We start from the raw sequence: 27,145 nt of genomic DNA on the forward strand, positions 1-27,145 counted from the left end.
AAGCCAAGCAGGTGTTCAGGGGCTGAGCTCAGGCAGTGTGTGCAGAACATACAGATGTAAGAGACAATTTGCAGATAGAATCCATGACTTAGAGATCTTAGATATAGAGGGTAAAGGAGAAATAAAAGATTATAGAGTTTTCAAGATTAGGCAGCTGGTTCAATGAAACTCCCACTGTTTAAAACAGAAGGTAAGAGAAAAAGCACATTTGGAGGCCAAGGCGATGAGGTGTTTGGGGACACACTTAAGATGCATGTGGGACTTCTGCAATAAAATGGAGTACATGAGAATTGAAAAAAATCTAGGGGACTTCCCTGGTGGGGCAGTGGTTAAGAATCCACCTGCCAATGCAGGGAACATGGGTTGGGTCCCTGGTCTGGGAAGATCCCACATACGGTGAAGCAACTAAGCCTGTGCACCACAACTACTGAGACTGCACTGTAGAGCCTGCAAGCCACAACTACTGAGCCCGCGTGCCTAGACCCTGTGCTCTGCAAAAAGAGAAGCCACTGCAATGAGCAGCCCAAGCCCTGCTCGCCGCAACTAGAGAAAGCCCGCACGCAGCAACGAAGACCCAATGCAGCCGGAAAAAAAAAAAAATCTAGGTCATAGTTTTGGAAATTTTAAAAGTTTAGGAGTAAAGTTCTCTCTGTTCACAGATTATATAATCTTATATGTAGAGAGACCCCCTAAAGGTTCCACAAATAAATTGATGTATAAACATTTTCAGCAAAGTAGCAGGATACAAAGGCAACACAAAAATCAGTTGCGTTTCTGTAAACTAACAATGAACAATCCAAAAGGGAAATTAAGAAAACAATTTTATTACAGTAGAATCAAAAGAATAAAATACCTAAGAATTAACTTAATCAAAGAGGTGAAAGACTTATACAATGAAAACTACAATACATTGCTGAAAAATATTAAAGAAGATATTGATGGAGAGGTTCATAGATTAGAAGCCTTAATATTGTTAAGATGTCAATACTACAGATTTAAAAAAATCTCAATGACTTTTTTTTGCATAAGTAAAAAGACCTACCCTAGGGCTTCCCCGGTGGCGCAGTGGTTGAGAATCCGCCTGCCGATGCAGGGGACACGGGTTCGTGCCCCAGTCCGGGAAGATCCCACATGCCGCGGAGCGGCTGGGCCCGTGAGCCATGGCCGCGGAGCCTGCACATCCGGAGCCTGTGCCCTGCAAAGGGAGAGGCCACAACAGTGAGAGACCCGGGTACCGCAAAACAACAACAACAAAAACCTACCCTAAAATTCATGTGGAATCTCAAGGGACCCCACATAGCCAAAACAATCTTGAAAAGGAAGAACAAACCTGGAGCATTCACACTTCCTGATTTTATATTATAACTTGCTGCAAAATTACAGTAATCAAAGCAGTATTCTGTAGTAACCTAACTGGGAAAAGAATTTGAAAGAGAATAGATACATGTATATGTATAGCTGAATCACTTTGCTGTACACCTGAAACTAATACAATATTGTTACTCAACTCCACTCCAATATAAAATAAAAATTAAAAAAAAATATGCATGTGGGACTTCCGGATAGAGAAGCAAGACAGGCTATTGGAAATAGGAGTCTAGAGCTCGAGAGAGAGTTGGTGGTTTTAGATTTGGGAGACATCGGTGAATAGGCTTAAGAGAAGCCATACAGTGAATAGATCGCTCAGGGAGAGTGAGTGGAGTAAGAAAAAGTGGGACGGCCGAAGCTGCTGGGGTACAGCTGTTGATGAGGGTGGATAACTAGAGCATCCCAAGTGAGAGCAGGAAAGGGGAGCCAGAGCTAGGAGCAAATCCCAGGGAGAGTGTGGTCACAGAGGCAAAGGAGGACACTTCTCGTGTCATAAAGCCAAGAGATCCAACGTGATAAGGAGTGAGCACAGTCTTCAAATGGCCATGATAAGGTGGCTGGTGACTTGTGAGCTGGTTTAGCTGGGTGAAGGCAGCTGAAGCAGCTGGATCGGAGGAATTACGGTGTAAAGGGAGGTGAAGAGGTAGGGCTAGTGAATGTGGGCTGTTCTGTTGAGGAGTTTGTAGGAGAAGGTACGGAGATGAGAGGGCAGCTTAGAATTCCATTAGAGGATTTGAGAGGAGACTTGAGTGTACTGAAAGGCTTGGCGGAGTGGGGGAAGCCAATGGAGGGGGAGAGACTGAAGATGTGACAGACAAGGGATAATTAATGGGCTGTCACCCAGGCGGGAGGGAGGCAGTGGGATTAGGTTAGGCCAGTGGTTCTCTGTTGTTAGGAACCAGTTTTGGGGACTAGGGACCAAACTGGTTTGAGAGTCCACTGAAATGGGATAGAAATCCCCTGGGATCTCCCTGGGCTAAATGATAGCCAGTGTAGGAAGTAACCAAAGGTCCCCTAGGCTTATCTCGAGATGGTGATGTGGCCTCCCAGAACTATCTGGGATCCTTTTGGAGGGACCCACGTGTAATTCAGGTTAAAAAAAATCTCAGAGCATCCACTCTTAGTAGTCATTGTGTCGGGACACACTTATAGCTACGTCCCAGGCTTTGGTTTCCTGTCACAGTGAATGCTTGGCAGCTCCCCAGCTAACCCTGTTTGGTTTTAGGAAAAAGGAATGACTTCATCTTGTGTCATTGCCTTTGGATTCCATAACATGTAATTAGAAGCAGTGGGGCATTCCCAGATTAGCAGTTTTTATTTAAAAGTCTTTTGGAATATCTGAGTCTTATTAATTTGAAATTCTTTAATTAAAAAAAATTATTTATTTTTGGCTGCGTTGGGTCTTCGTTGCTGCGCGCGGGCTTTCTCTAGTTGTGGTGAGCGGGGGCTACCCTTTGTTACGGTGAGCGGGCTTCTCATAGCGGTGGCTTCTCTTGTTTCAGAGCACGGGCTCTAGGCACACGGGCTCAGTAGTTGGTGGCTCGTGGGCTCTAGAGCGCAGGCTCAGTAGTTGTGGCGCACGGGCTTAGTTGCTCCGTGGCATGTGGGATCTTCCTGGACCGGGGCTCGAACCCGTGTCCCCTGCATTGGCAGGCGGATTCTTAACCACTGCGCCACCAGGGAAGTCCGAAATTCTTTAAGTTTAACTGATTAGCTTTAAAAAGGAAAACTTTTTTTCCCTGATTTTATTATATCTACCCAGTAACTTGTAAACATTTTGAAGAAAGGGATTCTTGTCCGTTTATCCCTTTGGTGTTCCCTACATCAGATGCATTTGACAAAAATTGATTTGCTTCGGTTGGAATGAGACGTGCCTCTCCTTCTTCTGTTCACCCTGGTATGTGTTAGTGATAATTAGTGAAACTGAATGTTCTTTTCATTACTCTCAAGGACATTATGTTTTCTTTTTGGCTCTCTGGCAGGGTTAAGGGGCTGAACTGGCTGTTGAGAAAATGGCAGTTGCTCTGAAGGATTATGTAAAAATGCAAGACATCTATTTTTACTTGAAAGAAAGTTAACTAGAATTTTTTTTTTTTTTTGAGTCGTGTTGACACCATAAACACAGAGTTTTATTGCCTGTTGACTTACTGAGGACTTAAAGGTAGAGTTTGACTTTTCATTGTTCTTCACTTGTCCCAAACAAACACAGTTTTAAAGGCAGAAGAATTGTAATCATTTTGGACCCTCTGGGTACTGGGCCCTTTACATTACAGGCTATCTCTGTTGGGATATTTATTCAGGGTCAGGTTTCAATTCACAATGGAAAGCCTACATTTTGCATATTAGGAAACTCAAGCATAGAGAACAAAAGAGTTATTTTGGAATTTACCTAAAGTTTATCAAAACTTGCTTTTTCTTTTTTTTCCCACTTGCACAGCCATGGCATATGCCGCAAACACCTCCCTGCTCACATCTCCCTTGTATATAGAAAGGACTTTGGGATCTTACTTCTGTTTGTCTCATAGTAGTGAAAATTCTAGCATCTTCTTAAGTTAAAGACTTTTTCTTGGATTTTTCTCACTTGCTTTTATAGGAAACAGAGGAGGCTGTTTCCTATACATTTATCACACTTGCTTTTATAGGAAACAGAGGAGGCTAGGTTAGATGAACTGTGAGTGCTTGGTTGAATAAATATTCTCCTTCTGAAAGGACCTGGTTAAATTTATTGATAGCTTGGTGTCCAGAAACCTTTTCTCTTTTTATACTTCATTAATTACAGATCACAAACGAAGTCCTTGAAGCTCAGAGGTGACGCAGGTAGAGGGAATGTGTGCACTGCCAGACTCTGTTCAGCGCTATCTGAATCCAAGTTCATTTCCTAAGTATAGTTAAAGGAGCAAGCCTATCTTATGCCCATTGGTAGATTAACTAAACTATAATTTTGGATGGAACTACAGATGTATATAGTAGGATGATTATTAAGAAATTCAAAACTATTCTGCAAAATAGTTTACCATGAGGGTAGAGTGGTAATTATGTTATTTATTTATTTATCAATTATAATATCCAGGCAAGGTTTTTATACTGCTTAGTGTGTTTGGAACAGAATCCAGCAGATCCCATGAAAGGGGATCCAGTCCTTTTGCAATAAATGTGAGTGGTTTGAATAAGTCTAAAAAGGACACAGCTGGCAAAAAAAACGCTCATAACTAACACATCAAATCAACACATGAATTTTATATCTTCCCACTCCAATGTTATTCCTAAAGTCCTCAAAGGATTTGAAAGGGAAGAGCCAGGAATGTTCCTGGTATAGGTGAGAATGGCAAGGAGGCCAGTGTACCTGGAACGGGGTGAGGGAAGGGGGGCGGGAGGACGTGAGGTGAGGGAGGTGCTGCAGGGTCAGGTGCGGTAATCCTGAGACCTGGTGTGAAGACTGCATTTTACTGTGTGTGGGATTTGAAGCTGTGAAGGATTTTGATGACACACACAGTGTGATCTAACATACATTTTAACAGTATTACTCTGGCTGCTTTTTTGAGAATTGATGGAAGGTGGGTAAAGGGTGACCCCAGTTAGGTAGAATGTTGGCCACAAATGATGGTAGCTTGATTCAGGAGAGTAGCAGTGAGAGTTTGGAGAGACACACACACGCTCATTCATCTCCAGTATGACATATGTACTCTTCTGAGGATAGAACTGACAGAATTCACTAATTGCATGGAGTATGAGAGAGAGATATCAAGGGTCATTGGAAGGATTTTGGCCTGAGCACCGGAAGGAAGGAGTTGCCATGAACTTTGAGAGAAGGCAGTGGAAGGAATAGGTTTGGGCAGGTGAGGGTTGGCACTGGAGTGGGCATCAGGAGTCTAGTGTTGGGAACATCAAGTCTGAGGTGTCTTTTAAACATCCTAGGAAAGATATTGAGTAGGTAGTTGGATGCCTGAGTTTGGAGTTCAAGGGAAGGATCTGGTCTCAATATATAAATTTGAGAGTCTTCAGCATTTGGGTGATATTTAAAGCCACGAGACTGTCTCACATCCCCCAAGGAGTAAGCATAGGCATGGAATAGAAGTGGCGAAGGACTCAGGGGTCAGGGAGGGGAACTAGCAGAGTCTGACAGGGAGCAAGCGGCGAGGTGGGAGGAAAAACAGGAGAGCTCATGTCCTAGAAGCCAAGTGAGAATCTGTTCAAGGGAGAGAGAATGATCAACCGTGTCAAGTGTGGTTGGTAAGTTAGATAAGGTTTGCCTTAGTGTCAGTTCCTTTAAAAGCAGGGTCTGTGAACAGGGTCTTTGGTGCAGGTATTTATTTGGAGGTGATCCAAGGAACAGGAATGAGAGGTGAGATAGTGGAAGAAAGCCATTAAAGGGTGTGTGATTGAGGTTACTGCTCTGGATTATAGGGGCAGCTCCACTGAGACATCTGAGAAGGAGCCAGAGTGCCCCCAGACTTGTCTGTACAAGTGGTGGGAAGCTGGGACATTTATCCAGTCCCCCATTGGTTGAGGGTTTTCCTGGGTGTGTTGACTCCCCTCTGCTTCTGCGCTTTGCAGGCTGCTGTGGGAGAAGGCCTTGAGGCAGAAAAGCAGAGAGGTGAGGTGGGTACTTGATGAGGAAGGAGTGAGCATGGGACTTTCTGCTACAGCTGCGGCTGAGATCACAGGTGGGCCCAGGGAACAAGATGTGGACCATCACACGTGTTTGCTTCAAAGACTGACAGTTGACTGTTGGATTTTACCTAGTGGATGTCTTTGACCTTGAGAAAGCAGTTGAATGGAGCGGTGGGGCAAGCCTGATCTGGCGTAGGTTGAGGAGAGGGGAAGAGAGACTGGAGGAAGTATAACAGCACCCAAGGAAAGTGGAATCCAGAGGCAGCAGGGAAGTGGGATAAAGGGAGGCTACTTTTTTTTTTAAGATGGGAGAAACAACAGCTTTAGACGGATGGGAGTGATCCAGTGGAAAGGGAAGAATCTTGGATGCGAGAGAAAGAAGAGTGTTCTTGAGTGGATGAGAAGGGTGCGGCCCAGTGCATAAGTGGAGGATTTGGCCTCAGATCGGAACGTGGATCGCTCACCTGTAAACAGTTCATCTGTAGTAAAGGGAGAGAGAGAGTGTATGGGAAGCCTGACCCCTTCTGATCATCTTCATTCCCTCTCTGAGAAGGAGGAAACAAGGTCATCACTGAGAGAGAATACGGGGTGGGTGTGCTGGTGGTTTGAGGAGAGCGGAAGGTGTGGGAGGGTCATCTGGGATTGCGGGGCATGGGTGCACCTGTGAAGACACCAGCACAGAAAGTGAGAGCCAGCATTTAGAAACATCTGTAGCAGTTGGCATTGCTGTAACACTTTTATCGTATTTTACAAGAATGTTGGTCTATAATGGATTGGAAATAAGAACATCTGGTCCTTCACATCAGATAGTTTGAGAGGCACTGGGCTGGGAGAGAAGGGACCAGGGTTACAGCCTGATGGCTGCACAGCACTGAGGGGCCCAGAGTACAGTGTGAGGCCACTCAGCTCGCCCACTGGTTTCCTCCTGCCTCATTCATCATCAGTGGGGCAGAGTTGGATTTTATGGAGGGTGGTTTTGCTAAGTGGGTCTGATGCAGTGGGAAGATGCAGTGAGTATAGGGAGTGTCCAGTGAGATGTGTGGTGACTGACCATGGTGTTGGGAGCTGGGGAAAGAAGGCAGCAAATCTTGAGGAGGGTGAGGGATTCTGAGAAAGTAGTGGGATTGAGGGAATCCCAGTCGTGGAAGAATCAGATGGTGAGATTGGGAGTTCTAAAAGGAGTGAACTAGATATAAGGGAGATGGTGATCAGAGAGTAGGATTCTTGACAACATTGCTCACAATAATAAACACTGGGAAAGAAACCAAATGAGTTATTTTGCATGAATACAATGGATACTTTTGAAGCCACTGGAAGTCATGTGGTTGTCCTGTTTCTTTGTGGACACAGGATATGTTGAGTGAAAAAAAAAAGGTGGGTTACAAAACAATTGGCAAAGTTAAGTTGCAAAATTTACAACGATCATTTTTATGGTAAAAATATAAACATTTTAGTGCACAGAAGTCTTAACCATGGAGCTGTCTGGATGGCTGAATCACAGGTGCTTTTTACTTTCTGTTTAATGATATTCGATTATACGTTATTGCTATATTCTTATAGCTTTATTGACATACAATTTACATGAAATAAAACTCACCAGTTTTAGGTGCACCACCCTGTAAGTTTTGAAAACTGTACACAGTTTTGTAACCGCCATCACATTAGTAATATAGAACATTTTCCTCACCCCCAGATTTTGCTTGTGCCCCTCTGGAGACCCTGGCAACTGTGATTTGTTTTCCATCTCTATAGTTTTGCCTTTTATAAAATTTCAGGTAGATGGAATCAACACAAGTTCGTTGTCAGATATGTTTTACAAATATTTTCTTGTAGTCTCTCGCTTGCCTTTTCATTTTCCTAACAGTGTATTTTGAAGAGAAAGTTTTAAATTTTGATAAAATCTAATTTTCCTTTAAACAAATTTTATGCTTTGTGCTTACTGTATTCTACTTAAGAAATCTTTGCCTAAACCAAAGCCGCAAGTAATTTTTCCAATGTTTTTTTTCCTAGAAGTTTTATAGTTTTAGATATTACATTTAGGTCTAATGATCCATTTAATATTTTTGTTCATGTTGTTAACAAAGGTTCAAGGTTCATTTTTTTTTTTGCACATCTAATTGTTTTAGCACCACTTGTTGAAAAAGATTATCCTTTCCCCATTGAATTGCTTTGACACTTTTATTGGAAATTAATTGACCACATATGTGTGGGATTATTTCTGGAGTGTCTGTTCTCTTTCATTGGTCTATATGTCTGTCTTTACACCAGATACTTATTGTATATTATATACAGTTTGCTGTATGTTATGTATTATACAAAAAAGAAAAATAAGTGTTGTGTCAGGTAGTGTAAGTCCTTCCACTTTGTTCTCCATTTTTTTTTTTTTTAACGCTTTGGGTTTGGGGTAGTTGAAGTCATTTGTATTTCCATATAAATTTTAGAATCAGTGTGTCAATTTCTATGAATAAGTTCTCCTGGATTTTCTTGTTATATTGTATATTGCAGTATGGGGAGAAAAAGACAAGACATACAGATTGAAAAGGAAGAAGTAAAAACTCTCTTTATTTGCAGTTTTTCTTCTCATGGTGATTCATTTCCTCATGTGGTTGGTGAGAATTTTGCTAGTTCATCTTCTTTTGAGGGTTACCCCTATACTCAATACCTAGGAGATCTATATACCCTGAGCTGTCAGTTGTAATCTACATTAAAGTTACTAGAACTATTAAGTGAGGCTGGCAGTTTCACAGGTTGCAAGGTAAAATATACAAAAAAAAAAAAAAAAAAAAACCCACTCCACAATCTTTTTCTGTATTCTAGCAATTAACTTAAAATACAGTGCTATTTACAATTAAGAAACAATACTATGTACACTGGCATAAAAAATGTGAAATACTTAGGCAACAATGTAACTAAAGATGATACTGTTGAAGAGAAAGGCATTGCTCCCAGTCTTAGGGGGAAAACATCTAGTCTTTTATCATTAAGTCTGGTGTTACCTGTAGACTTTTTTGTAGTTGCCCTTTGTCAGGTTGAGGCAATTGCCTTCTAAGTTTGCTGAGCACTTTGATCAAGAATGGACGTGGAAGGGAGATCGGCTCCGTGCTTTGTGTCCACCTAGAGGGGTGGGATAGGGAGCGTGGGAGGGAGACGCAAGAGGGAGGAGATATGGGGATGTATGTATATGTATAGCTGATTCACTTTGTTATACAGCAGAAACTAATACACCATTGTAAAGCAATTATACTCCAATAAAGATGTTAAAAAAAAAAAAGAATGGATGTGGAAGTTTGTCAACTGCTTTTTCTGCATCTATTGAGAAGATCATATGATTTTTCTTCCTTAGTCTGTTAGTATGTTGAATTGCATTGATTTTGACTGTTGACCCATTCTTGCATTCCTGGGATAAAGACCACTTGGACTTATGTATTATCCTTTTTTAATGTATTGTTGGATTTCTTTGGGTAAAAATTTGAGAAATTTTATGTCTGTGTTCTTCATGAAAAATACTGGTCTAAGTTTTCTTAATGATTTTGCCCAGCTTTTTATCAAGATACTTCTGGCCTCATAAAATAGGTTGGGAGATATTTCTTTATCTTCCATTTTCTTGAAGTGTTTGTGCAAAACTGATATTCTTTCTTCTTTTAATGTTTACTACAATTTCCTAGTGAAGCCATCCAGTCCTGGGTTTTTTTTTTTTTTTTTTTTTAAGCTAAAAATTCATTTTTTCTTTAATAGATATGAGGGCATTTTGGGTTATTTGTTTCTCTTCTTTCTTTTTTTGCATACAAAAAGCTGTAGATATTTTTCCTTATGTGGTAAGAACACTTAACATAAGTTTTACCCTCTTAGCAAAATTGTAAGTATACAGTACAGTATTATTAATCATATGCCCTATGTTGCGCAGTAAATCTCCCGAACTTATTTATTTTGCGTAACTAAAACTTTGTACCCTGTGACCAACATCTCCCCATTTCCCTCTCCCCCAGCCCTTGGCAACCACCATCCATTCTCTGTGTTTGACTATTTTAGATTCCACATGTGAGATCATGTAGTATCTGTCTTTTTGTGACTGGCTTATTTCACTTAGCATAATGTTCTCCAGGTCCATCTATGTTGTTGCAAACGGCAGGATTTCTTTCTTTTTTTAAGTCTGAATAATAATCAATTGTATATATGTATATGCCACATTTTCTTTATCCGTTCATCCATTGATGGACATTGTTCCATCATATCTTGTCTATTGCCGTATCTTGTTTATTGTGAATAATGCTGCAGTGAACATGGGAATGCAGATATCTCTTTGATATCTAGAGTTCAGTTCCTTTGGATATATACCCAGAAGTGGGATTGGTAGATAAAATGATAATTGTAATTTTAAGTTTTTGAGGAACCTCCATATTGTGTTCAGTAGTGGCTGCACCAGTTTACATTCCACCAACAGTGTACAAGGGTTCTCTTTTCTCCACATCCTCACCAGTACTTGTCCTTTTTTAATGATACTAGCCATCCTGGCAGGTGTGAGGTGATTTGTATTCTCCTGATATTAGTGGTGTTGAGCACCTTTTCATATACCTTTGGGCCATTTGTATGTCTTCTTTGGAATAATGTCTGTTTAGGACCTTAGCCTATGTTTAATCAGGTTATTTGCTTTTTGCTATTGAGCTGTATGAGTTCCTTATATATTTGGATATTAATCTGATATGTGGTTTACAGTATTTTCTCCTTTGCCTTAGGTTGCCTTCTCATTTTGTTAATTGCTTCCTTTGCTGTGCAAAAGTGTTTTAGTTTGTTGCTTGTGCTTTTGGTGCCATATCCAAGAAATCTTTGCCCAGTCCAATGTCCAGAAGCTTCTTCCCTATATTTTCTCCTAAGAGTTTTATTGTTTCAAGCTTTGTGTTTAAGTCTTTAATCATTTTGATTTGATTTTTTGTATATGGTGTTAAATAAGGGTCCAATTTCTTTCTTTTGCTTGTGGATATCCAGTTTTCCCAGTACCTTATTGTAGAGACTGTCTTTTCCCCATTGTGTATTCTTGGCACCCTTGTTGAAGATCAGTTGACAGTATATGCATGGGTTCATTTCTGACTCTCTGTTCTGTTCCACTGGTCTATGTGTTTGTTTTTATGCCAGTACCATACTGTTTTGATTACTCTAGCTTTATAATATATTTTGAAATCAGAGAGTGTGATATCTCCAGCTTTGTTCTTCTTACTCAAGACTGTTTTGGCTATTCATGGTCCAAATGAGTTTTAGGATTGGTTTTTCTATTTCTGTAAAAAATGCCATTGATATTTTTGTAGAGATTGCATTGAATCTGTAGATTGCTTTGGGAAAGATGGACATTTAAACAATATTAATTCTTCCAATCCATGAACACAGGATGTCCTTCAGTTTGTCTTCTAAACTTCTATAGTTTCTTTTACTTTGTTGAACTTCTCATTTATTCATATATTGTTTTCCTGATTTCATTTAGTTATCTGTGTTCTGTTGTAGTTCATTGAGCTTTAAGATGATTATTTTGAATTATTTATTAAGCAATTTATGGATCTCCATTTCTTTAGGGGCAATTACTAGAGCTTTATTAGTTTCCTTTAGTGGTATCATGTTTGCCTGATTTTTCATGAGCCTTGTAGTGCTGCATTGGTGTCTGTGCATTTGAAGGAGAAATCACCTCTTCCAGTTTTTACAGATTGGTTTCAGCAGGTAGCTATATCCTGCTGGGTCCCCAGGCTGAGGGAGCTGCCTCTGGGACCACAGTTGAGTGGGGCTGAATCTCAGTCAAGAGGCTGGCTTGGGGTCCACCATCAGGCCTGGGCTTGGTGGGCCAGCACCCTGGGGCACAGGCAAGCATGGCTCCTGCTGGGTGCCCAGGTGTCCAGGACTGCTTCTGAGACCATGGTTGAGTGAGGTTAGAGCTGGGTCATGGGGCCGCTTCCACATCTGCAATGGGTCCAGTCAGTAGACCCGTTACTAGGATTGTGGGCACGTGGGGCTAGTGGTAGGATTATGGATGAGCTGGGCTGGAGCTGAGTGCACAGGGAGGTGAGGCTGCTTCTAGGTCTGCAGCCAGGTCCAAGGTTGCCACACCTGCCTTCTACAAAGAGGGCAAAGAGAGCAGAGAATCCCCTTGTAACACAGGAAGGATTAATATTCATAATAGAAGTGATAAAATGTCCCTAATTTTTCCTTTTTTTTTTTTTTCCTATTTTTGAGCCTTAATCCCAGCTGTCCATCATATTATAAAAAAGATGGAATTTCATATTAGGAGAGTTAAAAGATGATGTTCCTAGCTACCCTGGGGTTTTCTAGGAAATTATTGGCTGACTACATTGTTTCTCAGTGTGTGAAAAAAGGTTGTGGCCCCCTCTTAATTTTCTTATGTATTGTGAAATTTTGGACATGTTTAATGGGGAGTTATTAGTGTTACAAGGAAGTAGAATACGGCCTGCCTTCAGAAATGATACTGATTTATGATGAGAAAAATATGATGACCAATTTTCGGGGTAAAAGCTGCTGAAGTGGTATCTGAGCTCTATAGAGGACGGTGGATATGAAGTCTAAATGCACAACACTTTGCAAGACAATTTTGTGGATATTGAAAAGAAACAGGCCTTCCCCTTTTAAAGACATTGCCGTTTAAAACTCCATCAAGTGCATGAGGGAAAGTGAGACAATACATACAAAATATATTTTTACATCAGGGTGAGGTACAGAGAATATTTCTTCTTTGTGTCCCTACACCTCTGTTACTACAGGGTTACTATGCTTCAAAGATAAGCGTTTATACTTTTGAAAAAAATTAAAGGCCACCCAAGTGAGAATCTTGGAAACTATAAAACAGTAAAGGTCCCTAATACCATTTAATCTGGAGGATCCAAACAGAAAACTCAGTGGCTTTTGTATTAAGTAGGCTAGTGTTATAGAATTTAACATTTTGAGAACCAGTGAGGGAAGATCTAATGTGTTTCATATATTACAACACTTTGCACATGGGAAGTTTTCATGTGGTGGGAGTTGTGTGCCAAATGATGGAGTGTATTGCCGCTTTAAGTCTAATTATTCTAAATATAAAATTAAAAAGAGAGGTAAAGGAGATGAGCTCTAGAAAATGAAGAGAGAACACATTGAATTTTTGGGGGGGACCTGGGACAGTTTCATTTTGGGGACTTAGGAAGAGTGCCCGGATCTCTGACAGCCTTGCTATACCCAGTGCAGGCGTGGATGGGCTTCACTGGGAGCTTGGGAGGGCTGTGGAATCTCAGGCCTACTGAATGTGTCTGCATTTTTTTTTGTTGCGGTATGCGGGCCTCTCACTGTTGCGGCCTCTCCCGTTGTGGAGCACAGGCTCCGGACGCGCAGGCTCAACGGCCATGGCTCACGGGCCCAGCCGCTCCGCAGCATGTGGGATCTTCTTGGACCGGGGCACGAACCCGTGTCCCCTGCATCGGCAGGCGGACTCTCAACCACTGCGCCATCAGGGAAGCCCCTGTGTCTGCATTTTAACACAGTTCCCAAGAGGTTCATAAGCACAGTCAAGTTTAAGAGGCACTGCTCAAAAATGATGAGGTCTGCCAATGCATCATCACTTATGCATTAAAGTGTATCTTCTTCCTATGACTTACGTCTTCCTGCTTTCGGTTACATTCCTGGCTGAAAGTGAGGAATCAGGGGATTCTCAGGAGTTAGAGAAATGTCTGTGAATTAGGTGTACATAAAATAAAGAGACTCAGGAATTGGGAAAGAGCTGGACAATTTTGAAGAATAACAACTCCGAGCATATTATTGGTATTCACATGGTTAAAACCATTGAAAAAATACTTTTTGACTTAAGGTTCTTGGTTGTAGCAGTTAAACAGTGCTGGTTGATTTAAACAGCAAATGAATTGTTTGAAAGGGTGTTGCCTGATTCACAGGGTCTCTGGGTGGGCTGGGCAGTCAGGGACGGAACCTGAGTCAGCCCTCAGGGCTGGTCTGGTGGACACTCCTCTTTACTGCACAGCATTGGAGGATGCAACTTGTATCCCGATGCCATTGGTACCAAACACTGCATGCCCACACCAGCCCTGCTACTGCAGTGACCCTATGTTCCTTGTAGCATCTCTGTGCCCAGAGGCAGCTCTGAGTGAGCTCTGTACTCTTGGGTGGGTTCGTCTGAGTGGTGGTGCCCACATCATGTGTCTTTGTCCCAGTTGCAGGGAAGCTGGGAAAGCAAGTCTTTGGCATGTTCACTGTTATTGTGGGAGGTGAGCACTGCTCCTTAGGCTGGGAATTCTCCATCCATAGGCAGAGGGTTGGGATGCAGGTGGACAAAAAGCACGACAAACGTTGGATAGAGTTGCCTGGGTGTGTGAGTGCGTGTGTGCACACATGCGTGTGTGCACGAGTGTGTGTGTTCAGTTTACTAGAGACATTTATTTCAGTAGGACACCTTTTTGACTTTATGATGATGTTTGATCATAGGGAAATAGAATTGATTTTGCAGGATTTTGCTTTTTTGTTAAAAGGGCTGACACACATTTCAAAAGTACATTCTTTTAGGTCGCATTTAACCGGGAGAAAACTTGACGTTTCTGTGAGATTAAAAAACGTCCTAGCACTCGCTCAGAAATAGGGAGTTCATTGCATTCATTTTCTAAATGAGAATCACATTTAGTGAAACCCTGACCCACATAATCAAGATAACGAGGGATTTTTAATTTGCCCGGATGACTCAGTTTTGGAGTACACACTTTGACTTGTGTTCTGCTGGGAGGTTGAGAAATTACCACTTGCTTGGTGCACATGAGGCACAAAGCAGAAGCAAAATCAGCATGCACTGTGTCATATTTGTACTGAGATAACACAGGGGAACAGCTGTGACTCTTTCAAATGACTCCATTTGTTTGATAATTGCTGGGTAAAAATAGTGCCACTGTTGGCTATTTCAGGATGACAGATGGCGTTCTAGATTGTGTTCCTTTCCTCATACCCAAAAGGAACAGGGCTGGGTCTTTCTGAGAATTTTGGCTGTGTACGAGATAGCATCAGGGAAGGGGCAGGGCACCATTTCAAGCTTCTGTTCTGCAGGTAAGTAGGAAGTAGGGGGTGTGATGTAAGGGAAACAGGGAATGGAATTTTTCCAGCCTGAGCAATGATGGGAAATAAAGGCTTCTGTCTGTTGCTTAGGAACAGAAATATCTTGTGCCTTTGCTACAGCTGGAGGAACCAGGTAATTTACTTTCAGAGCTCACCTATCTCCTATTCAAACAGAGCTGAAGTGAGCCTTCTTTTTATCTTGGCTTTGCAGGGTGGCGGGTCATTAGACCCCCCTGGCTTTCTTCCATTCAGCAAACTGACATTCCTAATGCGTTGTCTCAAAACTGTGCCAATCAAGCGTTTATTAACTGGGGGTAAAAACGATAGATTTTCTTCAGGAGCTAGGCTTTGGGTATTTTTCTCAACCAGAAAGCAAATGGAACCCCATGTGAGTGGGGTGTAGAACTGTCCTTCATCTGAACAGCATGTGATGTTTGGTATCTTGTTGGCATCCTCCCCTGCACCTCAAGGAGGGAAGGTTGTCACACAGACACTCCCACGTTTAGGTCTGAAGTCCAGGAGGGAGGCAGGACCCCACTTTCTGGTACTGAGAAGGCAGGGCAAAGATTGGCAACCTTACCTGTGTACACGAATCTCTTTTGGAGCTTTACAAAATGTATGTTCCTGAGACTTACTCCCCCAAATTCTGATTCATTGCGTCTTTGATACCACCCGGGTCGGTATAAAATTTTCCTAGCTATTTACAACTTAAAACTCAGTCCCGTTTCTCCTTGCTCAGCCCCTGCTGAAGAGCATTGGATGCCCAGAACCAGGCCTGGGACAGAAAGGCCTGGGCATGGAGCTCCTGGGCTTCCTCAGATTTGCTTGCTTGCCCTGTGTCTTCCCCAGGAAGCTCTGTGGACTCACGTTCACGTGATTTGTTCACGGATGAATGCCTCGGTCTTCATAGTTTAAGTGGGAAGAGTTACTCTCCAAGGAACACTCAGAAGGAGAATTGAGGCTTGTAGTTGGGTAGAAACATAGTGGAAGTATCTAGAAGGTGACTAGGCTATAGGAAACTGATTAGAAGAGCCCTGATCCCCAGGTGTTTCTGACCTGGAAGAGTGGTAAGAGCAGAACCTTCTAGGCCCATAGGCACACATCATAAGTACATCAGGCCTGAGAAAGGCCCTGGAGGGTGTGAACACCTCTTAATTCTATGCACCCTTCTCTAGGGGTTCAAGGAAAATTGAATAGCTTAATTAAGAGCATTATTATTGGGCTTCCCTGGTGGTGCAGTGGTTGAGAGTCCGCCTGCCGATGCAGGGGACACAGGTTCGTGCCCCGGTCCGGGAAGATCCCACATGCCGCGGAGCGGCTGGGCCCTTGAGCCACGGCTGCTAGGCTTGCGCGTCCGGAGCCTGTGCTCCGCAACGGGAGAGGCTACAACAGAGAGAGGCTCGCTTTCCGCAAAAAAAAAAAAAAAAATTTTTTTTTTTTTTTTTGCGGAAAGCGAGCCTCTCTCTGTTGTAGCCTCTCCCGTTGCGGAGCACAGGCTCCGGACGCGCAAGCCTAGCAGCCGTGGCTCAAGGGCCCAGCCGCTCCGCGGCATGTGGGATCTCCCCGGGCCGGGGCACGAACCTGTGTCCCCTGCATCGGCAGGGGGGGGGGGCGGCGCCCCCCCCCCCCTGCCGATGCAGGGGACACAGGTTCGTGCCCCGGTCCGGGAAGATCCCACATGCCGCGGAGCGGCTGGGCCCTTGAGCCACGGCTGCTAGGCTTGCGCGTCCGGAGCCTGTGCTCCGCAACGGGAGAGGCTACAACAGAGAGAGGCTCGCTTTCCGCAAAAAAAAAAAAAAAAAAAAAGCATTATTGTTGTAGCAGCAAATAATTTTAAAAGGGAACGAGATGTAGTTCCCATTGTCCTCTTTTTGTCTTCAAAAGAAGGAAGTCAGTGATTATTGTTACACTGAAAATGAAGGTGATTATATAATCTTTAAAATATCCTCAGTCTAATAATAAAAGAAGTGTTGACCATTTCTTCTAGAAAGCCACAAGCCGAAGGCAGTTATTACTTGGCTCTTTTTTGCTCAGTTATGTAAATGGCCATCTGTGGAAACACCAGAGTTTATCCAGAAATCTCATCTTAAAGAGAGCTATCACGTGCAGGAAAGGAAGCTCCGTGGGCAGCTCTAATTTGCATGATTCCCGAATGCAGGCATGTGACTAAAGCATAATGGGTCTGATTCTCAGGGGCACCTGGCCATGAAATCAATCTCAGTGCTTCACGGTCACACTGGAGACAGACTCGCATCTCTTACACTGGCTTACCAAAGCCTAAGGATTGCAGATTTGAGAAAGAAGAAAAGGAAAACATTTCAACCAGATTCACAGTGAAACCTGCGTTTTGAAGTAATTTGGGTTTTTGATTCGTTTTTGTTTTGGCCCCCTGCCCCACTTACTCCCTTCATATTAGTGCAGAATCCAAAAATGAACTGAAACTCTCCCTCTTCTGATGATGTGGGCTAGGAAGATCCCAAGAGGACATTGGAGAGATTTTAGCCAGCCTGCCGTGGGAGAGCTGCTGAATGGGAGGGGCTTGGACTGCAGTCTAGGAGCTGTGTGTATCTAGCAAGCACACTTACTTTATAATGCTTACTTAGGATGATGAGACTGCTGGCTCGCAACCCGCAGACCATCCCTGAAGACCTGGGCCCCTTTCCCCTACCATCTCCTGCTATTACTTCGGTTTCTTTGTGTGAGTCCATTTTTCCCAGTAGGCCTATAGGACCGATAAGGAAGGCCTGTAAGGAGGAGGTCGGTCACGCCCCACCTCAGACCACCACCAGAATAGCTACCAGTGTCCACATATAGCAAATACTTAGCAACTTTATTATTAATAATTTTCCTAGTTGGCTCCCATAATGATGTAAAAATAAAAATAAAAGTGTGCCTTTTCTTGCCTCTCCTACTTGACCTCCAAGTTAATGAAATGAGTGGCAGAGAGATTGCAACTGCCAAGAAGTAAAGATTCCCTTTGATTAATGTATGACGCCTCTCATACCTTTGCCCTTGGGCTCATGACAAATAATGAGAGTTCAGTATGTGTTCTCCCTTACCGCTTTTGGCAGGTCACTTCACCTCTCCGGACCTCAGTACTAACATTTTATGATCCATGATTTTGTGACTCAGATAATGGTATTTCCAGATCCCCCATTCCCATGGTTCCTTGACCATTATTATCGCCAAGAAATGGCAGTATCACTTAAAACATCTTGGTTTTAAGGAACCTGCTCTCTGACACCCATCCTATCCTCCCAGCTCACCTTCTTTAGTCCTATCACCCGGCAGACTTCTAATCCATTGCCTGACTGCATTTACATTGTCTACCATCCCCCTTTTTATATTCTTTTTTTTCTTTTACCTAGTTTAGGTTACACCATTTGTCATTTTTGTTAGTTAAGCAGCTACACGTTGCAGGAGGAAAATGCACTGTTGTGCTCTTTTATTTATAAACGTGATATAAATCTAAAATTAACCCTTGACACTGCTTGGCAATCCTACTCCACCTACGAGTACTGTATATTCATTCTACTCTCTGGAACACTTAGACAGTCTTCTCTCACTCCCAACTCTGAGGCTCCTTTCCCATTTACCTTCAACTGATGACCTTGCCTCAGAATTTATTGAGGAAATAAAAGTAAAAGGCAGGCCAAATACCCATCGTCAAATCTAACAACCCTCTTATATCTTGATCCATTCTCCGTTTCCCACTTATATCTGCAGATGAAGTGTCTTTGTTCCCATGAAAGGCTGTTTCTACTTGTTCTCTTCCAACTGTGTCATAGATGTACTGAGTGCACCCTCACTTGTCCAGTTCAGTAATGGTTTATGCTTGTTGGCCTGACATAATTATGAATCAGTAGTTCCCCGTATAGTGTTCCAGTTTGGATGATACATTATATGGGCCCCTTAGTTACATAACAGAGTTCCATACGTGGGATGAGCTGTTCAAATCAGCTCTATGCTGCTCTCACACTCTCCTAGTTACTTTACAGGTAGTTACCTAGCTTTATAATAAGTCCCAACACATGGTGGGGCAAGTCCTCCCTTCCTTTCTTTGCTGGAAGTGTATTGGCTCTTTTTGGTCCTTTACTATTTCATCTGCATTTTAGGATCAGTTTATAAAGTTCCACAAAATCCTGTTGGGGTTTTGACTGGAGCTTCATTGAGTGTCTAGATCAGTTTGGGGGAAAACTGACGTCATTACAAAATCAAATCTTCCTATTCATCAACAAATGTAGTGCTCTCTTTTTTCTTGAATATCTTTCAGTAAAATGTCACAATTTTCTGTATCCAGGTTGAATGTATATCTTGTCAGTTTCTTACTAGGTATTTTATAGTTTTTGTTTCTATTGTAAATGTATTTAAAAAATTATTTCTTCTATTTTTTTGTTGTGGTACAGTTGACTCGTATATTCTCATATGTAGTCGCTTTGCTAAAATTACTTTTTATTTCTAATAGTTTATAAATTTGTCAGGGTTTTCTATACAGACAATTATATCACTTGCAAAAACCGATGGTTTTTGTTTTCTCCTTTCCAATACTTCCACTTATAAAAGCCTTTTACTGACATACAGTATACACACAGGAAGGAGCACACATAAGCTTACCTCTTGAAACATTTTCACAAAATATACACACTCATTTAACTAGTACCTAAATCAGGAAACAGAACATTATTTGTACCTTGGAAGTCCCTCCCCGCCCACCAGTGCACCCTTCTGTCACAACCTCCCCAAAGAATAACTCTTGTGCTTTTAATATTTTTCTGGTTTTCTTGACTTGGCTCATGCAGTGTATTACTTTCTCCTTTTCTGCTGGATTATTCCCTAACATACAAGCATGGCTTTACAATCATCCATCTTAAATAACTCTTCCTTAACCAATGTCCCTTTCTAGTCACTACTCCATTTTGCTACTCCCCTTCTCAGAGAAACTTTTTGAACAAATATTCTAGAGTCACTGTCTCTGTTTCCTTACTTTGCAGTTTTCTTTTCAACTCACTTGATTCTGGCCTCTGTCTTTGGAATTCTACTGAAATAGCTCTTGTCAAGATTACTGTGACCTTCACGTTACCAAATCCAATAGAGAGCTCTGTCGGTGTCCTTTTCCATCTCTTAGCATCATTTGATGTGATTGACCCTTGCCTGTCTTGAAATACTTCCTTTCATGGCTCTTGCATTTATTCACTCAAGAGATTGCTTGTTTACAGCCCTTCTCTCCACCAAGACTCCAAGTTCCACAGGGCAGGGGTGATGTCTAACTTTTTCACTGCTCCATCCCCAGCATCTAGTCCGGTGTCTGATCCATAGTAGATTGTTGCCTGGGCCTTAGAGATTACTGTGCCTATCCAATCACTTTTGTCTCATGTCTACTTGGATGTCTTGCAGGTACCTCAAATTCAACAGGTCCAAAATATGTTTATCATATCACAAACTCTTCTCTCTACTAGTGTTCCCTCTTTCAGTACACATCACTACCACCCATTGAATCAGAAACCTTAACTAGTTCCTGTTCCCATCTCCACATCCAACCCATCTCTAATACCTGACCACAACCCTGCGCAAGTACCTTTTCCAAATCTGTCTCCCTCCCTTTATGTCCATCTTCATCCTTCTGGATGCCACCATGTTGAATTACTGCGACAGCTTCTGAACTGTTTTTGTTCTAAACTGTTCTGAGCTCTGCTATTGCATCCCTCCAGTTGGTTCTCTACATGGCAGACAAAGTGGTCCTTTTAAAAATACAAGTCTAGTTAAATCATCTTCACATAGCAGACATTGTGTCATATTCTGTGCTCTGAAATACAGGACTAGAATTTACATGGGGTAAGCAAAACAGTGCAAGACTGCACTTATCAAATCATTTGTATTTAATTTCAGTATCAGTATTTTTCCAAATCTTGAAAGTATCCTCTGAATTTTTTTTTTTTTTTTTTTTTTTCCTTGCGTTATGCGGGCCTCTCACTGTTGTGGCCTCTCCCATTTGCGGAGCACAGGCTCCGGACGCGCAGGCTCAGTGGCCATGGCTCACGGGCCCAGCCGCTCCGCGGCATGTGGGATCTTCCCGAAACGGGGCACGAACCCGCGTCTCCTGCATCGGCAGGCGGACTCTCAAGCACTGCGCCACCAGGGAAGCCCTCCTCTGAATTTTTGTACAGCTTTTTTATCTCTACAACTACTGACCCATCAGGTGCTTCTCTGTCTCTGCACCTACCTTTTCTTAGAATTGAGTTCTATAGGCTCTTTTTCAGTAACAGAGGGCAGATTTCATTCCTCATTAGAAGGAAATGTATAAGCAAAACTAGTTATCTGGGGTTGAGGCACTACCTGGCGATTCATTTGTCAGCAGCAGTCTTGTAAAAACATTAAAAGAGACCTTTACCACCTCCCTACATTAATCTTAAGGATTCTTAGCAATCCAAAGTCAATTTATTATTGCTTTCCTTATTTACTTAGACATAGATTTTCAACTAGTTAATGAAGTGCATTTTGTAATTACTGAAGGACTCTGTTGCTTCGATGATAACTAGATACCTGCAACAAAAACCAAAACGTAAGTTTTAAGTGGTATTAAACAGCTTCTCTTCTCCATCAGTTGGTGTCTAAGTAGTTGCTTGCAGAAAAGCAAAACCAATCAAAGGACAAAGTTGAAAAGTCATTTGTTTTTGATGATGTGCATGGTTTTAAAATTTGAGAGCGACATGGTGTGACTATTTTCCTGTTTCCAGAATTAGCAAGAGTAGCAGAATGACATTAATATGTGGGTTCATTGTGCCTAAGAAGTTGGTTCTTTTTTTCCCCAGAAAACATTTGCTTTTCTGGAGTGCAAAAAGATTTGCTCATTCATTGTCAAGATCTGTTACGTGGATTGAGGGATGATGTCACTCTTCCCACTGCTGGTAGGGCAGAAAGTCAGTAAATGTGATTGGCAGCTTTGTGCAACATTGAAAAGTCTCCAGTAGATTTCTCACATGGGACCCACTAAAAACCAGAGGACTCCAGGAAATAAAGTCAAACTGTCCTCTTTTGACATAAGGCCATAAACATAATGGAATGATTTCTCCCATGAAAGATTTGAGCAAAATAATATCTGCCGATTTCTTTGGTTGAGTCACACACCCAGCTTTCTTTTCTTCTTAGGTCCTGTTGTTTCAGGCAGTATCGCTAGCAATGAGTTATCTGTCTAATATTGTATAACAAAATACCTTATTTTAAATGGGCACAGGGAGGTAGTGGAGTAGAATGCTTTAGATCTTGGGCTCTTGAACCAGAGATCTGAATTCAAATCTTGACTCGGCTGGTTGTGTGACTTTCAGTGAGTAACTTAATCTCTGCCTCAGTTTCTTTATCTATAAAATGGGGGAAGATAAGAGTACCTCCCACAGAGCATTTTTGTGATAATTAAATTTATTTATGTAACATGTGTGGCAAATAGTGATGACCACTACTAATGTCACTGTTACGATTGAGGTTGCAAAGAAGTGGCCAAAATTTCTTTTCTGGTCTTTCAGGGATCACTGAAGGTAGATTCAACCTGGTATTCACATCTGTGGATGGATGAATCCTTGCACATATAGCCAGGTTAATCTTTATAAATGGTCATTTGAGGCTTGGCGAAGCAAGATATTTGGAAATAGGGCTTCCCTGGTGGCGCAGTGGCTGAGAGTCCGCCTGCCGCGGCAGGGGACACAGGTTCGTGCCCCGGTCCGGGAAGATCCCACATGCCGCGGAGCGGCTGCGCCCGTGAGCCATGGCCGCTGAGCCTGCACGTCCGGAGCCTGTGCTCCGCAGCGGGAGAGGCCACGACAGTGAGAGGCCCATGTACCACAACAAAACAAAACAACGAAAAAAAGATATTCGGAAATAAAAAAATGGAATCCATGTTTTATGTTGTCTTATTAGAAAGACAGATCTTATTTCTACCTATTTTTTCCTAAAAAGCTACAGCGATGGGGATAAGGATGATAGCTCTCTCTATAATGCCATATCTTATAATCTACTTTCACATTTGAGTTTTTGCTGGTGTTGGTACAAGGCATAGAATCATATTCACACTAGGAGGTCCAGGGAGAGGTTCTGGTAGTCGCTGCAGAGAAACAGGGGTTTTCAGCCCCCAGGGTCATATAACTCAGGATAGCCATTGGGGAATGTCTGTGCCTTTGACAAGTGGAGAAAGGTGGGGAAGAGGTAGGATATTGCTCTGCCTTGGATTAGGAGGAACACGGGCAAGCTTCCCTCTCCTCCTCCCACCTTTAGTTTCAGTTGTTGCAAGACTGTGTGGGTACCTTTGGCGGAAGTGTGGAGGGTAGTTGGGGTCGGGGGACGCAGCTGTGGGAAGTTTAGGTTGGGTTGCTGCCCTGGATAAAAAGCGGGGAGGTGAGGGCAGGTCTTGGAGCTGTGGATGCCGAGCAGGCCCCGGGGAATGAGAGAGAAGGTGCTTTGGGTTTTCTTTCAAGTTGCTCATCTCATTTCATGGGTTAGTAAGAAGGATGAGGATTCAGGTTCACTGCCCTGGCCAAAGTGGAGGGGCTCCCTTTGTCCCTTGAGCTCCTGAGCATGGAGGTCCAGATGAAGGAAGGAGTTGGGTGGTTTTAAACTGAATCGAGAGTGTTTTCAGGGCTTCCCTGGCGGCGCAGTGGTTGAGAGTCCGCCTGCTGATGCAGGAGACACGGGTTCGTGCCCCAGTCCGGGAAGATCCCACATGCCGCGGAGCGGCTGGGCCCGTGAGCCATGGCCGCTGAGCCTGCGCGTCCGGAGCCTGTGCTCCGCAACGGGAGAGGCCACAACAGTGAAAGGCCTGCGTACTGAAAAAAAAAAAAAAGTGTTTTCATCATGATAACACCCTGCAAAACCAAAAACAAACCAACAGAACTTAATTGTAGGAAATACAATTTCCATTTCTTTTTAGAAAAAAACTGAGCTCTTTGTCTACAGTGTCCTTTTATCTGGATCCAGAATTTTACGGAGCCTTGAAATTCACTGATACATGAAAAACTGAGGCCACTGTTGACAGGAATTGCGTATGTTAGTAAACTAGTCCTAAGTGTATCCTCTGGGATTGTACTGAAGAGTCTCCTGGCTGCGGTTCTGTGCGTGAACGGTGGAAGCCTGGTGGTGGGGGGTGCGGGGGGGTGGGGGGGCAGGGTGGCTGATGCATGAGGACAATTAGCTTGGCTGGGTTGATTTTTCTCTTTGAAAAAGACCCGTGGCCAAATGTCACATATATCGTTTTGCTTGAACTTTCTTGAATGATTATGAAATATGCTGGGACAATAAGTAAGTCCCAGGTGTGCAGGGCTCCCTGCTGGCCACTCTCCTTCAGGTGCTGTCACTGAGAGAGGAGGTGATGTTCGCCCCTAGTTTGTAAAATGGCTCCCTTGGCTTTGGCTAACGTGCTTTCCTTCTTTCGCCTTTTAAAATTCCACACATCATGTCTTTCTTTTTCAGTCTCTAGAGAATGCCAGAGTGTTTTATTCCCTGATGAGCATTTGCAAACTAGACCCTTGGAATTTATCTTGTACCCTTTCCTTCTAGGCTATGTGCCCCTGTGGACACACACAGAATCTTTGTCTCTGTCTCTGTGTCTGTCTCTCTTGCAGTTGTTCTTTGTGGCAAGCACATTTTCACCAATTTTTTTTTTTTGCCCTGGTGAACTTGAGCATTTCTAATTTCTGCTCTTGAGATTGTGACGTTAGGGACGTTCAGAATAATGAATCTTCGCTCACTGTTGACTCATGTTGGGTGACTTGAGCTGCAGCACCTAGAGCTGGCAGCCTGTGGGATCAAGTTCATGGGCCTTAGTAGCAACCGTCGCAGTGCTGAGAGTAGACGTGGGGCTGAAGGGGCTGACACCCGGGACCCTTACAGAATTCTAAATGATTATGTAAAAGAGGGAAACAATGCAAGTTGCATCAGGAAAAGGCGGCAAACGCAGAACAACTTATTAGAATAGGGAACAAGAAGGGAGAGAGAGAGAAAAGAATCCAATCAGATAATGTAATAGAATGTGAGGCTAGGAGAGGACTGAAGAATGCATCTGGGAAAGACTAAAAGGATAAATTGATAGAGATACTTTGAATGTTGAAAATTCTTATTTTGGTAGAAGATAGTTTTTGTTGATTGTCTTACATAACGATGTGTCCATGGGTCATCTATTTTTAAGGTTGTTCTGGAGACTATAAAAAATAATCCCTCTAGAATGTGGCAGGACCCCAATTAAAATGGATATAATGCAAAAGAAAATTTGACTCATAAACAGAGAAGTCCAGGGGTGAGGCTGACCTAGGTATGGCTGGACCCAGGGCCCAGCCTGGACCCCAATAAGGATCTCTCTTCCTTCCCTCTTTCCATTCCTCTCTCCCTGGCCCCCTTTCTCTTTCCTTCTGCATTTCTGCTCCTCCTTAGCTCCCATCCCCCAACCATTAATCCTCTCCTCTTTCTCCCTTTCTCTCTTCCTCCTCTGTCTTTCCCTTGGACGTTTCCCTTCCCCACCCTCCCCCCGCTCCCCTCTCCCCTCTGCCCGCCAATTTCTGTTTCCGTGTTGCAGCCCAGTTTCTCTGTCTGATCCCCACTCTGTACCCTCCCAAGCCCTCTCTCTGCTCTTACTCCCCACACCCCTTCCTTTCTTCTCCCCGCTCTGTTCCCCTTTGTCCCCCACCCCCTCTTTGCCTCCTCCCCTCTCTCCTTACTCTCTGCCCCTCTCTTAGTGTGTTGCCCCACATGCTCACTTTGTTCTAGGGCAAGCTCTCTTTACACGGACCTTCCAGCACCTCCAGGCTTATATTATCCAGCTTAACCTTCCGGATAGAAAAAGTTTCTCTTTCACAGTAAATTTCACCAACAGTCCCAAGATTGCCTCTTATTTGGCTGATGTGGGGACTGGAATATGCTGCCAGGCCTTAGAGCCAGGGAGAGGTGCTGGTGTCCCTTTATGAACCCTGTGGACTGAAGTTCAGGAAAAATCTAGGTACTAGAGGAGGGGAATTGGGACTGGATTCAGAAGAAAGAAGAAACGGTATTGGATCCTGGGCAGGCAGGAAATAAGGTGCCATTACTATTGGCCAGTCTACCGACTAGTGGTCTGCTGACTACTTTTCTACAAGAAACTATCATTAATAATAATCAAAATTTAGAAAGCTGTAACAAGTGACCCCCAAATATCAATAGGATACAAAATAAAGATTTGTTTCTCACTTTACCACAGCCCAGTGCAGGTCGGGCAACCTTCATGAGGCTTCCCTCAAAGTGACGATGCAGGGATGGAGGCTTTCTCGTCATGTGGTGCTGTTATATTGGAGTCCTTCACTTCCAGCTGCCTGAATGGGAGGGAAGGAGTGTGAAACACACAGGGTTTTATGGCCACTCTCAGATAGTGTACAGGATTTCTGCCCACATCGCATTGGCCAGAACCCAATCCCTTGTTCTCACTCTAACTGAAAGGGTGCTAGGAATTTAGTGTTCTTATGAAATGAACAGGGTTTGAGGACCTTAGGGCTACAGTCAGCTTGTGTGGATAAGTGATTAGATGGCAAGTCGTCAGAACTGAACCAGTATGAAGGTAATGCTGGACATTTATGAGATATACATATACGCTCTCCTCTGAAACGCTTCCGTCCTTTCTCTGGATCTACACCTTGTCCTAAAATTCTGCTTTTCCATGAAGCCTTCCAATATAGCACTGTACTTAAGAGCTTGCACTTTGGAACCAAACGGCATGAGTTAAATCCCAGCTTCCCATTTTCTAGGGGTAATCTTGAACAAATTAGCCTCCCTAAGCCTTTGTCTCGTCTTTCATATACAGGCATGCCTCGGAGATATTGCGGGCTCGGTTCTAGACCACCGCAATAAAGCCGATATTGTGATAAGGTCAGCCACAAGAAGTTTTTCATTTCCCAGTGCATATAAAAGTTTGCTTACACGCTACTGTAATCTGTTAAGTGTACAACAGCATTATGTCTAAAAACACAATGTACATACCTTAATTAAAAATTACTTTATTGCTAAAAAGGCTAATCATTATTTGAGCCTTCAGTGAGTCATCATCTTTTTACAATAGTAACATCAAAGATCACTGATCACCAATCAC

Source organism: Lipotes vexillifer, unplaced genomic scaffold (assembly GCF_000442215.2).
Source record: "Lipotes vexillifer unplaced genomic scaffold, Lipotes_vexillifer_v1.1 scaffold531, whole genome shotgun sequence".
NCBI classification, from domain to species: domain Eukaryota; kingdom Metazoa; phylum Chordata; class Mammalia; order Artiodactyla; family Lipotidae; genus Lipotes; species Lipotes vexillifer.